This window comes from Bos grunniens, chromosome 8, assembly GCF_055505025.1.
Source record: "Bos grunniens cultivar Pamir isolate PY7600 chromosome 8, Bosgru_T2T1.0, whole genome shotgun sequence".
NCBI classification, from domain to species: Eukaryota; Metazoa; Chordata; class Mammalia; order Artiodactyla; family Bovidae; genus Bos; species Bos grunniens.
This window is the reverse complement of record NC_141172.1, coordinates 80,438,487-80,452,002: the sequence shown is the minus strand read 5'-3', so window position 1 is coordinate 80,452,002 and position 13,516 is coordinate 80,438,487. Positions and strand designations below refer to the sequence as shown.

At 45.2% G+C, this 13,516-nt stretch overlaps 1 protein-coding gene across 4 annotated transcripts in view; it reads right to left on the bottom strand.

Annotated features, from left to right (window-relative positions):
• Window positions 1-13,516, bottom strand: part of DAPK1 (death associated protein kinase 1) — a 211,779-nt gene that overhangs the window by 133,035 nt on the left and 65,228 nt on the right. The window lies entirely within an intron of this gene.

Here is a 13,516-nt window from a genome sequence, read left to right as displayed (position 1 = left end):
TTGAGACCCTATGGACCATAGCCCTCCACGCTCCTCCATCCATGGGATTCTCCCGGCAAGAATACTACAATGGGTTGCCAAGTCCTTCTCTAGGGGACCTTCCTGAACCAGGTATCAAACCCAAGTGTCTTACATCTTATGCATTGACAGGTGAGTTCTTTATCACCTTGAGTCCTAGAATTATCAACTTTCAGCTGAGAGTCAGGTCACTTGCTATAAAGACTACATTTCCCAGCCTTTCTGTGGCAATATAACTACCTAGCTATAGCCATGTAACTTCATCTTGGTGAAAGTGATTTGAGCAGAAGTACTGGGTGAAACATTCAAGGGATGTCTTTCATGAAAAAGCACATGCCCCCCTTTCTTCTTGCAGATGGAATGAAGATGTGATGGCTGAAGCACGTGCAGCCACATTGGACCATGAGGTGAAAATCACATACTTAGGATGGCAGGGTGACATCACAAAAGATGGCAAAGTCCTTGATACTATAGAGGTGCCACAGCAGCATGGGCGCCTACACAAGGTAGAAATAAATTCCTATTTTCTTTCAGCCATTATTATCTTGGGTTTTCTGTCACAAGTGGCCAAAACTAATCCTAACAAACATGCAGTAATGAAAATATCTTCAAACCTCCAAATGATCAAGGGTCAGCTTGGGATAGAGTCATAGAGATCAGGGGCAGGAAGTGAATCCTGTAGGACCATTTCATAAGCTTGCTGAGTTCCTGGATACTTATGGAGACTGGGGCTGAGTATAAGTGACTAGAGAATGTCCTGAGGCCATAGGACATTGACATAATGTGCTGGCTGGAGTTGGGAGCACTTCCAGAGCCTAGGCCTTCCTGGTCAGGGATGGACAGCAACAAGGCACCATGCCAGGGAAGCCCTTGCTGCGCTGCCCACCTCTGCAAATATATGCCAAGCCTCCTCCAGAACCACTTATCCTCACCACCCCAGCCCCAGCCCTCCCCACTTCCTCCTCATATCACCTCCAGATGTTATGTTAATACATGGCTGTGTGCAAGGACACAACTCAAAGGTCACCAGCTCTTTAGGGAGTACTGTTTCCATCCTATAGAGACAGAGCCTTAGCTGTGGTGCCACCTGGGAGAAATGTGTAGCACACAGTGAGACATGCAGGGAGGAAGACCAGCTCAGATCATGTGGAAGGAAGTGAGGCCCATTCCTCCTGGCAGACAGGGTGGTTTGCCAGCTATGCAGATTTGGCAAGAAAGAAAGATATAAACCTGGGTTCACCTTTCAGCATCTGATTCCAGTCAACAGTAAGTCACAGGTAGTGTAAGGAAGGAGGTGTTCTGGGCCCCAGGAGGCTGCATTCCTGTGTGTGATCTGGTATAGATCACAGCTGCTCTCAGAGGGGTCACAGTTGGCTTACTGTATAAAAGCAAGGCTGGGGGCTTCCTTGGTGGTCCAGTGGTTAAGCATCCACCTTGCAATGCAAGCGACATTGGTTTGATCCCTGGTATGGGAAGATCCCACATGTTGCAGAGTGACCAAGCTGGTGCACCACAACTGCTGAGCCCACGTGCCCTAGGGCCCGTGCTCCCCAACAAGAGAAGCCACTGCAATGATAGGCCCACGTACTGCAATGAAGAGTGGCCCCTGCACACTGCAACTAGAGAAAGCCTATTGCAGAAACAGAGACCCAACACAGCCAAATAAATAAAGAAGTAAATCTTTTTAAAGAATTAAAAAATAAAAGCAAGTCTGGCGTCTTAAGCAGCAGCATCTCAAAGGTGGAAGTTCAGTTAGTCCAGTTCAGTCGCCCAGTCATGTCCGACTCTTTGCGACCCCATGGACTGCAGCACGCCAGGCTTCTCTGTCCATCACCAACTCCTGGAGTTTACTCAAACTCACGTCCATTGAGTCAGTGAGGCCATCCAGTCATCTCATCCTCTGTCGTCCCCTTCTCCTCCCGCCTTCAATCTTTTCCAGTACCAAGGTCTTTTCAAATGAGTCAGTTCTTCACATCAGGTGGCCAAAGTATTGGAGTTTCAGCTTCAGCATCAGTCCTTCCAATGAATATTCAGGACTGATTTCCTTTAGGATAGACAGGTTGTATATCCTTGCAGTCCAAGGGACTCTCAAGAGTCTTCTCCAATACCACAGTTCAAAAGCATCAATTCTTCAGCACTCAGCTTTCTTTATAGTCCAACTCTCACATCCATACATGGCTACTGGAAAAACCATAGCTTTGACTAGATGGACCTTTGTTGGCAAAGTAATGTTTCTGCTTCTTAATATGCTGTCTAGGTTGGTCGTAACTTCCCTTCCAAGGAGCAAGCATCTTTTAATTTCATGGCTGCAGTCACCATCTGCAGTGATTTTCTGAATGTTGAGCTTTAAGTTTTCTGAATGTTGAGCTTTAAGCCAACTTTTTCACTCTGCTCTTTCACTTTCATAAAGAGGCTCTTTAGTTCTTCTTTGCTTTCTGCCATAATGGTGGTGTCATCTGCATATATGAGGTTATTGATATTTCTCCCGGCAATCTTGATCCCAGCCTGTGCTTCATCCAGTCCAGCATTTCTCATGATGTACTCTGCATAAAAGTTAAATAAGCAGGGTGACAATATACAGCCTTGATGTACTCCTTTCCCGATTTGGAACCAGTCTGTTGTTCCATGTCCAGTTCTAACTGTTGCTTCTTGACCTGCATACATATTTTTCAGGAGGCAGGTCAGGTGGCCTGGTATTCCCATCTCTTTAAGCATTTTCCACAGTCTGTTGTGATCCACACAGCGGAAGGGAAGCTATATTTCAGAGTCTCCAGGCAATTCCAACGATCAGCAAGATTTGGCAATTTCTGACTTAGAAACTCGCCACACAGGGTGTTCTGTGGGCCTGCAGCATCACACTCATTAGAAATGCAGACTCTCAGTCTCCACCCACACCTACTGAACCAGAATCTTCATTTTCACAAGATCCCAGGTGATTCACGTACACATTAAAGTTTGGGAAATGCTGGCTTAGGTCCATGATGTCATGACTTCATGGAGAACGTAACATATTTAGCCACTGTCCTGGGAACCAATCTCAATACTTGCTTTTCATTTTGTTTCATTTTTTAAATAAAAACCACTTACTGTGAGATTATAAGTGATAGTGCTTTTAAAGGTTATGATATAGTGTGAAATCCCACAAGGTCTAGTGGTTAGAATTCCTGCTCTTCACCCAGGTGGGCTGGGTTGGACTTTTGGTGTGGGAAGGAAGAATATTTGGGGCTTCCCAGGTGGTACTAGTGGTAAAGAGCCTGTTTGCCAATGCAGGAGACATAAGAGACACTGGTTCAATCCCTGGGTTGGGAAGATCCCCTGAAGGAGGAAATGGCAATTCTCTTGCCTGGAGAATCCCTGGACAGAGGTGCTTGGCAGGCTATGGTCTACAGGGTTGCAGAGTCAGTCACGACTGAAGTGACTTAGCACGCATGTAGTGTGAAAGGTCAAAAAATTCTAGCTTGGTTTTTGCTACCACCATTATTATTAACTGTGCTATTCACTGATCTCAATTTATCACAACTCAATGGGATCACTGAGGGTATAGGAATTTCAAATTCTGAAGTAACTCTTTTGACTTGAGACACTTTATCCCCAACCCCTGGCAAGTCAACACTCTCCCCCAGTGAACCAAAACAGCTTCAAAATTTTAGTCCTAGCTGATACTCCAAAGGCAAAAGAAAATGTCCTGGGACTTGAGGTCCTCAACCAAAGTGATGGCTTCAACCAACAGCAAAGCCAATTCCTCAGCCACTCTCAGGAGAGAAAAGTGGCTTCCGACCCAACATCACCATTCAAGGAGATACAGTTTCTTCACCTTTGTATGATGGGAGAATCAAGGGGCTGCCATTATCCTCCCGAAAAGCTGCTGCCCCCGAATTCTCACACTGCACACAGCCATTGCCTGCAGATAACTGATCAGTGGGTCAAAGCTTTTTAAGTGGATTTAACCACAGCTGAACTGCTGGCAAGCAGATGGGACCCACATGACTGACGCAGCCATCAATTTGTGTCACTGGGGCTTTTGCAAGGAAGAGGCAGGTTGAGAGGAGGAACCAAACTCTCTCCTTCCCCTTTCAGTCTCCTCCTTCTGCTGGATATCTGGCCTTTGTCAGGGGACTTGGGGCCCAATGCCTGGCCTCTTCCAAATAGGCCAGGTCCGCACTTTGCCACATCCCTCTCATTTGTAAGCACCAGGAGAAACTACTCTGCGGATTACAATTTTAAATGCAAACAGCGGCCACAATGCAAACATTTGCTCTGGGGTTCCTAGCAAGGCTGACTTTATAAAGAGTGAAGTCGGTGAGCAGAAGACTGGGGTCTCCCATCTAGTCCCCAGGTAATAGCTTTTGTTCCCAGGGTACAATTAAGTCACTGTTCACTTTTTTGTGTGTGGACCGAATACACAATGCCTTTCATCCTCAGGGACTAAAGAAAACAGGGGTTGGCATGAGGTGTCCACATTTTCCTTAATGAAATGAACAGCCCAACCCGAAATTCAAGTGCTAAACTTTCAACAGCAAACAAAAGGCTCGTGTTCCAGTCCGGTTCACTGAAACCAAGTGACTTTTATATCAGCCTCGAACCTTGGGAGCATTTACTTACTTATTCTTCTCTTATCAGCACATTTAGGGGGCAGTTCCACATGTAAGCGAGGAAAACAAATACAGCAAATGACACTTAGGATGAAAAAAAAATTGCTGAGACTCATATCCAACATGCTATGTGTTCCTGAATGCTTTCTCTGCCTCTCCTGTCCCCCAAGTCTGGGGAGTCAGGTATTTCAGACATTTCAACAGAAAATTCAGTCTTTGGAATAAAATCTCCTCTGGTGGCTGCTGTGAACGATGACTCTCTTCCTTCGAGAAAATCCTGAGAAGCGGATGTGCTCAGTGGGCTTTTCATTCCCTGAAAAAAGTTCTCTGCTTGTAGGTGCCCCATGAATTCTAGCTCTGCACATAAAACCTGTATTATTTACGCCATGTGCAATTGACTATTTGTTTGCATAACAAAATAAGAAGAAGAATGGAAAAGAGCACGGCCCAAGTGGAGAGTAATATCCTTGAAGTTAAAGCAAAGTGTTTGATGATATATAAATAGATTTGATTTCATCAAAGCCATTTTGAGATGTAATAAAATTAGTCCCAAACCTAAGTTTTCTCCCCCTTACTGATCAACTCAGTAGTAGTATCTCTCAGTGTGAATAATTAGACAAGGTTGGGATCAGAAGGGAACTTTCTAGTAGACAGAGAGGCCTGAACAGTCAGAATGAAGGGTGACTCCTGTAGACACTGGAGGGAAGCAAGACCAGGAGTCCATATGGGCCCAGGTGATATCTGATCTGCAGGCTTTGTACCTTCTTTCTCTTGGACTGCAGCTTACTCTTAACACAAAAGAACAACAAAAATAATATTAGCAAGTTATTCAGTTATGCAAAGACCAACACTAAAATGTGCAATGCAAACTTCAAGATAAGGAGTGTTAAGAATCACATGCAGGAAAAACAAACTGCTTTTGTTTCAGAAGCTTTTCCAACACGCTAAGACCCAGAAACACGAATATTATAGTGCCAGAAATAAAATCATGACGTTCAGAGTTCTCAAAGGTGGGTTTTATGGTGATTTCTTGAATCAAAAGAGAATAAGTAAAACTATGTTGACATTATTGGGCAGAAGTGTTTTCTGGAATCTGAAAAAGAAGCAAGAGGACAGACAACTCTCAGCCTTGCATTTACAGCGATATGGCACCATTTCTACAAATAACACAAGATCAATGGGCTGGAAGACCTCCAGAACAGGGATCCCCAACCTCCATGCATGGACTGGCACCTCCTGCCAGATCAGCGGTGGCATTAGATTAGAAATAAAGGGCACAATATATGCAATGCACTTGAACCATCCCAAAACCTTCCCCCCAGCTCCACTTCTACTCCATGGAAAAACTGTCTTCCACGAAATCAGTCCCTGGTGCCAAAAAGGCTGGGAACCGCTGCTGTAGCAGAGAAAGTCTGAGTTTAACCAGAAGCCTGGCCCAATCCAGTCCTTGCTGCCCCATCCAACATCACCCCCTTCCCCCAGCAGTAAAGAGCTGGGCAGTCACAGCCTTTGTGCCTTAACTGACATGTTTCAGGAAATCTATTTTCACCTCAAGTGCGTGCCAAAGGTGGGACCATAAAGTGTTTCTATTTATTAGAAAATACTTGTAAATGGCATGTTTGTGTGTGTACTTGAGTGACCATATGGTAGGGAGTGGTTTACAAAGGGCTGAAAAACTTTATTAAAAATCTAAGCCAAGATCATCTGCGGGTCTTTAAAAATAGAGTCCAATGCCTCCGTGAGGTTCTTAGTCATTGGACAGGGCAAGGCATAACTGCCCATGTTAACAGGCTCCCTGGGTGCTTTGATGCTGTGAAGTCTGAAACTCCCAGACTTGTAATCGTTCTCAACCAGAGTTACAGGGAGCTGTTGAGAATGCAGGTGCCTAGACCACACGTGGACCAACAAAATCCTAATCTCAGAGGCTGGGCCCTGATGGCAGCGGATTCTAAAATTCCCAGGAAATTCCCTGGAACCACTGAGACTCATGCGGGCTGGTGTTACTTTGCGAAATAAGGATGGCCTAAGGCATTACTGCATCAAGACAGTGCCCCCCACCCAACCACCGTATTTTTAAAATCACTCCTGCTAGGATGACACTTCCTTTCAGGAGCAGACTCTTTTCCTCTAAACTCCTTTCCCAGTATGAAGCCTGCTCATTACCTCAGCCCAGAAGTACACCAAGTCCTCTGCTGTGGCAAGATCCTCCTTCAAACACAGGGGGTAGATGATGAACAACTGCAGTTTTAAAATAGATCTGCTTTGCAACCACCCCAAATTATGAACTACAGCTCACATAGTCCTTTTTCCTCCTTTACAAGGATTTTTAGAAAACAGTTTTTTAATGACTTCTGTGCCCTCCCCAGGGTGAGTTTAGAGAGCCTCCTCTTCTGCATCATGGTGCACAGCCACCTTCAGAGTTTAGACCCCCGTGTAGACAGAACGGGGGTGGGGAGGGGAGGGTGGAGGGTATATGGTTATAAACTGCAAGGCAACGCTATGCATACCGCATCTCATTTTCAAACTCTCTTTAGCCAAGATTTGTTGAAGCTGAGGGATTGAAAGCAGGCTCAGGAAGGTGGTGCCATGGATGAAAAAACATGTCCCCCACTGACTGCATTAATTAGAAACTAAATTGTTTCACCAAATTCTTTTAAAATGCAAGTACCCTCAAAAGCAGCTAAGCATCATTCACTGGGGAATATTACTGTAATCTGATGATCAAACTGGAGGGCTGTGGGATGATTTTTGTTTGAGCCACACAGTGTTTAGAGAAGAAATGAGTCCACTGTCAATATTTTAAACTAACTCTTGGCACTGCCTAGACTTGGAAGGGGTGGCAGTGCTGGCCCACATTCCCACCTACGACCACCACACAGCGAATGACGGCTGGCCACCTGTGAGGACTCCGCGCCCTCTGGCAGGACACAGGCCTCACTGCTCCCCACTGCCTTGTGCCTGGCCAGCCTCACTCACTGCTGCTAGCTGCACAGCCCCTGCCAACACCTGAGTTTGCAAACTCTTCTTCCCTCTAAATCAACAGAACCAGTGATAAGATCTGCATTCACATTTTTCGTCTCCTACTGCTGAGCCATGGGTCTCAGATGGTCACAACTTCCTCGTTGGATGAAGCCAGAGTTTCTTTAATATTACTATTCCGATTAAGTAGTGACAGCTTCTTGGGGAGCCTATATGAGTATGAAAAGGAGCTGAATGTGACTGTGAAAGTATTTGGAAACTAAAGCCATAGACGCCTGTAAATGACAGTTGTCCAATCAGCTCAAGATGGCCACTTGGAACAGTTGCGTTATGCTTGGGTGGGAACACCATGGAGGGCAGTCTGGGGTGGGGGTGGGGAGTAAGGGGGCTGGGCTCATGGGTTAATGACAAGGCAACCTGGGGAATTCAGGCAATAGCCCGCTGAGAGGCACAGAGACCTCAACCCTGCATCTGGAAGAGAACAGATCTGATCAGGCTTCCATGGCAGCAAGGTGATCAGTGCAAACCAAGTCAGGGGCTGAGACTAGTTTAAGAAGTTGCAAGATGCATTCTTAAACGGGAACCTCCTAATTCCCCTATTACTTCGGGTTCTGATCCGGCATTTCCAGTTGGGACCAGGGTCTCGTGGTCCACACCTGGTCTTTCTCTAACAGGAAGAAATACAGGTGGAAGAAAGACAAAGAGAAGCTGAGAAGACAGTCACTTATTTCTACCCCATCCCCCCACAGACCTTATCTTTCCCTTTATTATCAGTTTAGTAGGTTATTTGCATTTTGGCAGGATTTCCTTTTCCCAGGGCCTGTCAACTGAGTCTGGAGGAGACGGCAGATGGCCTGCTGCACAGCTAATTTGAGTACATATTCAAGACAATAAACAGCTACAGATTGACTTGGCACCAGCCACCAGGGAGGGGACGCCAAGTATTTCTCATGTCTGCCATGTCCCCTGGACTTTGCCTTCACTTGCTTTGCCAATAGAAAAAGTATATTTTAATCTTCTAATAATTAGTTTGGGAGGAACTCTATATTTCATAAGTAGTCCAATTATATCTTCAGATGAACTATGAGCACAAATCTTTGCACTGGTAAACATTATCAACCAGAGTTCTTGCTATTTTGCTTTCCAACCAGTCATCAAAATGTACAGATATCTTTCCAAAGGTATACATTGTACATTTCCAAAGTAAATCTCTTTCCATATTGACCACAGGATCTGTCCCAGGTAGGAATCAAACAACCTGCAGAAAGCCTCTGTGTGCAGTAACCACACTCTTCTGTTCCAGCAGCACAGTCATCTTTTCAAACAAGGAAATAAGGTCAGCCTGTTAGCACCGGCTCCCCAGTGTTCACTGCTTTCCTTTCATCCTTCTAAGAGGTCGATTAACGCATCTATCCCATCCTCGTTCTTCTTCAGAACATCAGTCTACAAGATTTTTTTTTGTTTTGCTTCTGTATTTAGTATCTATCAGAATCTAGGCTAGTTCTCTAGTCAACAGTTCTGATATAATTGATTCTCCTCACCTTATTTTTGGTAGATCCTTTCAAAATCTGAGCTTATTTAAAACACTCCTTTTCTAATCAATATTTATCTCCTTCTACCATTTCCCTTCAACTGGAACACCCTTAAAATGATCACATTCACTTTATTAGTCATATTCTGTATGCTATGGCTATCAGCACTACTAATCAAGACTCATCCCTATTAAGTGTCCATCAACAGATGAATGAATAAAGATGTGGTGTGTGTATATATATAACGAAATACTACTCAGACATAAAAAAGGAAATTTTGCCATTTGCAACAACATGGATGGATTTGGAGGGTATTATGCTAAGTGAAGTAAGTCAGACAGAGAAAAGCAAATATTGTGTGATAGCACTTATATGTGGAATCTAAAAAATAAAACAGACTAGTGAATCTAACCAAAAAAAGAAACAGACTCACAGATACAGAGAACAAACTAGTGGTTGCCAGTGGAGCGAGGGAAGCGGGGAGGGGCAATATAGGGATAGGAGATTAAGACATACAAACTATTATGTAGAAAACAAGCTACAAGGATATATTATATAACACAAATAATAGAGCCAACATTCTATAACAACTATAAATGGGGTACAACCTTTAAAAACTGTGAGTCAGTATACTGTACACCTGTAACTTATATAATACTGCACATCAACTATACACTTTAATTAAAAAAAAAGACTTTCATAATTTTCTTCTTCATGAACCACTGAGGACTTTTGTTACTAATTGTCATTCTTGGGCATCTGGCTTATCTTATGGCCTTGCTACTCAAAATGTAGATTGTGGGAGCTTGTCAGAAATGCGGACTCTTGGGCCCCTCTTCAGACCCAATGAATCAGAAGCTGCATTTTAACAGGATGGCAGTTGATTCCCGTGTGAGGCACTGCAGTATGACATGCAGTTATATCCAGGACTCGGCAGCCATGTCTCATGGTCAGTGCGGTGTTCACCCTCACAAAAGAGTTATTCTCCACGCTTGGTCTCCCGGGGGACCGCCACGTCCATTGTGTGCCAGGATCTGAGGAGAGGCCCCAGAGTCAGCGAAGGAGAGGACAGCCTCTTTCCCTAGGAACTCAGCATTTAATAGGAGACGCTAACATGTAAATTGGAGAAGGCAATGGCACCCCACTCTAGTACTCTTGCCTGAAAAATCCCATGGGTGGAGGAGCCTGGTGGGTTGCAGTCCATGGGATCGCTACAAGTTGGACACAACTAAGCGACTTCAATTTCACTTTTCACTTTCATGCATTGGAGAAGGAAATGGCAACCCACTCCAGTGTTCTTGCCTGGAGAATCCCAGGGACGGGGGAGCCTGGTGGGCTGTCGTCTATGGGGTCGCACAGAGTCAGACACGACTGAAGCGACTTAGCAGTAGCAGCTGCAACATGTAAATCCCAGGTAGCTCAAATGGTAAATAATCTGCCTGCAATGCTGGAGACCTGGGTTCCATCCCTGGGTCAGGAAGATCCCCTAGAGAAGGAAATGGCAACCCACTCCAGTATCCTTGCCTGGAGAATTCCATGGACAGAGGAGCCTGGCAGACTCCAGTCCTCAGGGTCACAAAGAGTCGGACACGACTGAACGACGACTACTTCCACTTTCAATCTGTAAGCAAAGAACCACAGGGCAACAGAGAAAGCACCACTTACAGACATGAGTATCAAGGGCTCCAGGAGAATGCAGAGAGGCACCTGCGTCTTGAAGATAGGACATGAAGTTCTGAGAAGGAAAGGGGCAGACAGCCATTCCAGACTACGGGGAAAATATACCCAAGAAGAAGACAAAAATCACATCATGTTGGAGAACAGCAAGACGGCAGGTCTAGCTGTCACAGAGGGTAAGTGAAGGGAGTGGGCCACGGCCAACCAAGAGGCACAGAAACCACCGCCAACTTCGAAGTTCAAATAACAGTCATTGACTTGCTCACAGTCTGATGTTTGCAATATGGGCAGGCTGTCCGCTCCTCACGGTTTTGTCCTGGCTCAGTCACATGTTTGCGATCCACTGGGACTGGCTGGCGTTGATGGCCTAACTCACATTATCTGGTGGCACATGCTGATTGTCACCTGGGCATCTCGCTCCACGTGCCTCTCACCTTCCAGGAGCCTACCCAGAGCATCGTTACATGAGGACAAAGCGGCTGAGAGAGCACGGCCTAGCCTCAGAGGTCACCACATCCCTTCTATAGGACTCTGCTGGGCCAGGTCAAGTCACAAGGCCAGCCCTGATTCAAAGAGAGGGGAAGAACAGAAATGCCAAACTGCTAAGGTGGGCGGCTCCCCTTGCGGAGGTTCCTGAGGGAACATGAATATTACCACCTACCCCAGAGAGGAAAGAGATATCATTAGACCATGCATGTATACCTTCTCTGTGGGCCCCTTAAATTCAAAAGCATTCAAGAAGCTTAAAATCCTGCTTACTTTTGTAACCCCAACTGTAACTCGCATAGTTCTTTCTGGTGAGTACTTAATAAATTCATGTGGATTAATTAAATTGTCACAAATGCACACAATTAGGAATTGGAGTTTATGGGCAGAGAATGCCCAAGGGTCCAGTTAATAAAGAATAAAAAGTCTTTTTTGCTTACAAAACACGTCAAGACAACAGAATAAGAACATGACTATTACACAAAGAGTATGTGCCCTGGAATTCACCAGTTACAAATCTCCAGACAGATTACTGCTCTCCTTCCATTTTCCAGCCTTCACTCCAAATCCCATCGTTTGTCATGATGGAGGTAAAAAAGTTGGAGAGGTCAGGACCTGCTTTAGGTTCCACAAAAAAGCAGAGCAAGTCATCATGTCTGGGCAGAATCCTCTTTAAATCACTCTTTAAGCTTAATATACAGCAAATTGTCTTTGCTCGGCAGTAGCAGCAGACTGCTGTTTCAATCTGTCTTCCTAATTTGGGCAACTGACAAGCTATCATTTTATGAGTTAGACTTGGCAAGATTTATTTCCTTCTAGACATTGTGCCTGAGATTAAGTAAATGGAATGGTAAGGTTATATGGGAGTCTCAAATTCCTTTAGGTATAAATAATGCAGGGACTTGGATTAGCAAATGACCCAGTTCTTGACCCCTTTTCTGTAAAAATATAACTATTAAAATAACTACTGTGGCAGTGCTATTCGTCACATATTTCAGCTACCTTTCTGGTCAGCACAAGGTAGGAAGGCACCCCCATACTCTTCAAGTTAGGCTTGGCCATGTGACTTCCTCTGGCTGATGAAACGTGAGCCAAAGTACTTGCCTTGGATGAAAGTTTCAAGAGCCAGTCCTCGATTTGCCACATCCTCTTCCCTCACCCAAAGTGACTGCCATTTTTCAGATGGTAGAGCTTAGTACCAGAAACAGGACATGTGAGACAGAGCCCTCAACTCACTCATACTGGCCGTTGGCATTGTTTGGTACAGTGGCATGCCTTTGCCCATCTTAACATAACTAGATGAACACATGATTACCTTAAATTGCTACACGGAAGAAAGTAAATAGCCCATCTAAGCAAGATGGCTCCCGATTTTAGGGCAGTATAAGTGCACTAATTACTCTGCCCCTCATTTCCCTCTGCCTGAATGTTCCTACTTCTCTCTTCTTGCTTGCCTTGAACTTAGGAAATTTCTTTATATCCTTTGCAGGGAATGCACAGAAGTGACTGGGTTAAGGAAGAGAGATTGGGGCATATCAAGCTCCTCTCTGGCACAGGATCTTGGCCTTGATCCCTTGGATAGCACCCCCAAGTCTGGATCATGGGGTCAGAGGGTCTTTGTGTTGCCTATCAGGGCGCTCACAATCCTGACTATCAGGGCATTCACAATCCTGACCCTGAGGGCAAAGAGTGAGTCACTTGCCTAGGGTAAGTAGCAAACTCAGGTCTAAAGCCCAGCTGTTTTCCAAGGCTCATGGCTGGCTTATAGACTATTCCCTGACACTAGTACACACACCACAAGGAAACCAATTTCTTTTTTTTTTTTTTTAACCCAATTTCTGCCTGCCATCTCCTTCCCCTAGAATCTGACTTGACTTTTCTGCCTCTGGTCTAAGGGTTTCCAGGTCTGAGATTCCTCTGCTTCCCCAAGAGGTTTCTTTCCTCTGGTCCGACAGCTACATCTCCTTAAAGGCCACCCCTGGATGCCCAAAGCTGATCACTTCTAGCTGATCACAGCTCCTCAGCAAGGAAAGCCCACCAGGACTTTCCAGCCCAGCACCTAACAGTCCTGCTCCTACGTCACCACTTTGAGGAGCCAGGACTTAAGACAGTGCCCACACTCTCTGCCCTCTTCCTTCACAGACCCCCGTGAAGCACAGAGGAAGATTAAATTATCTGTCTGCTCAAACCATGAGGGTATCTGGGAAATTGCAGTCTGCAAACCAGCCTCAG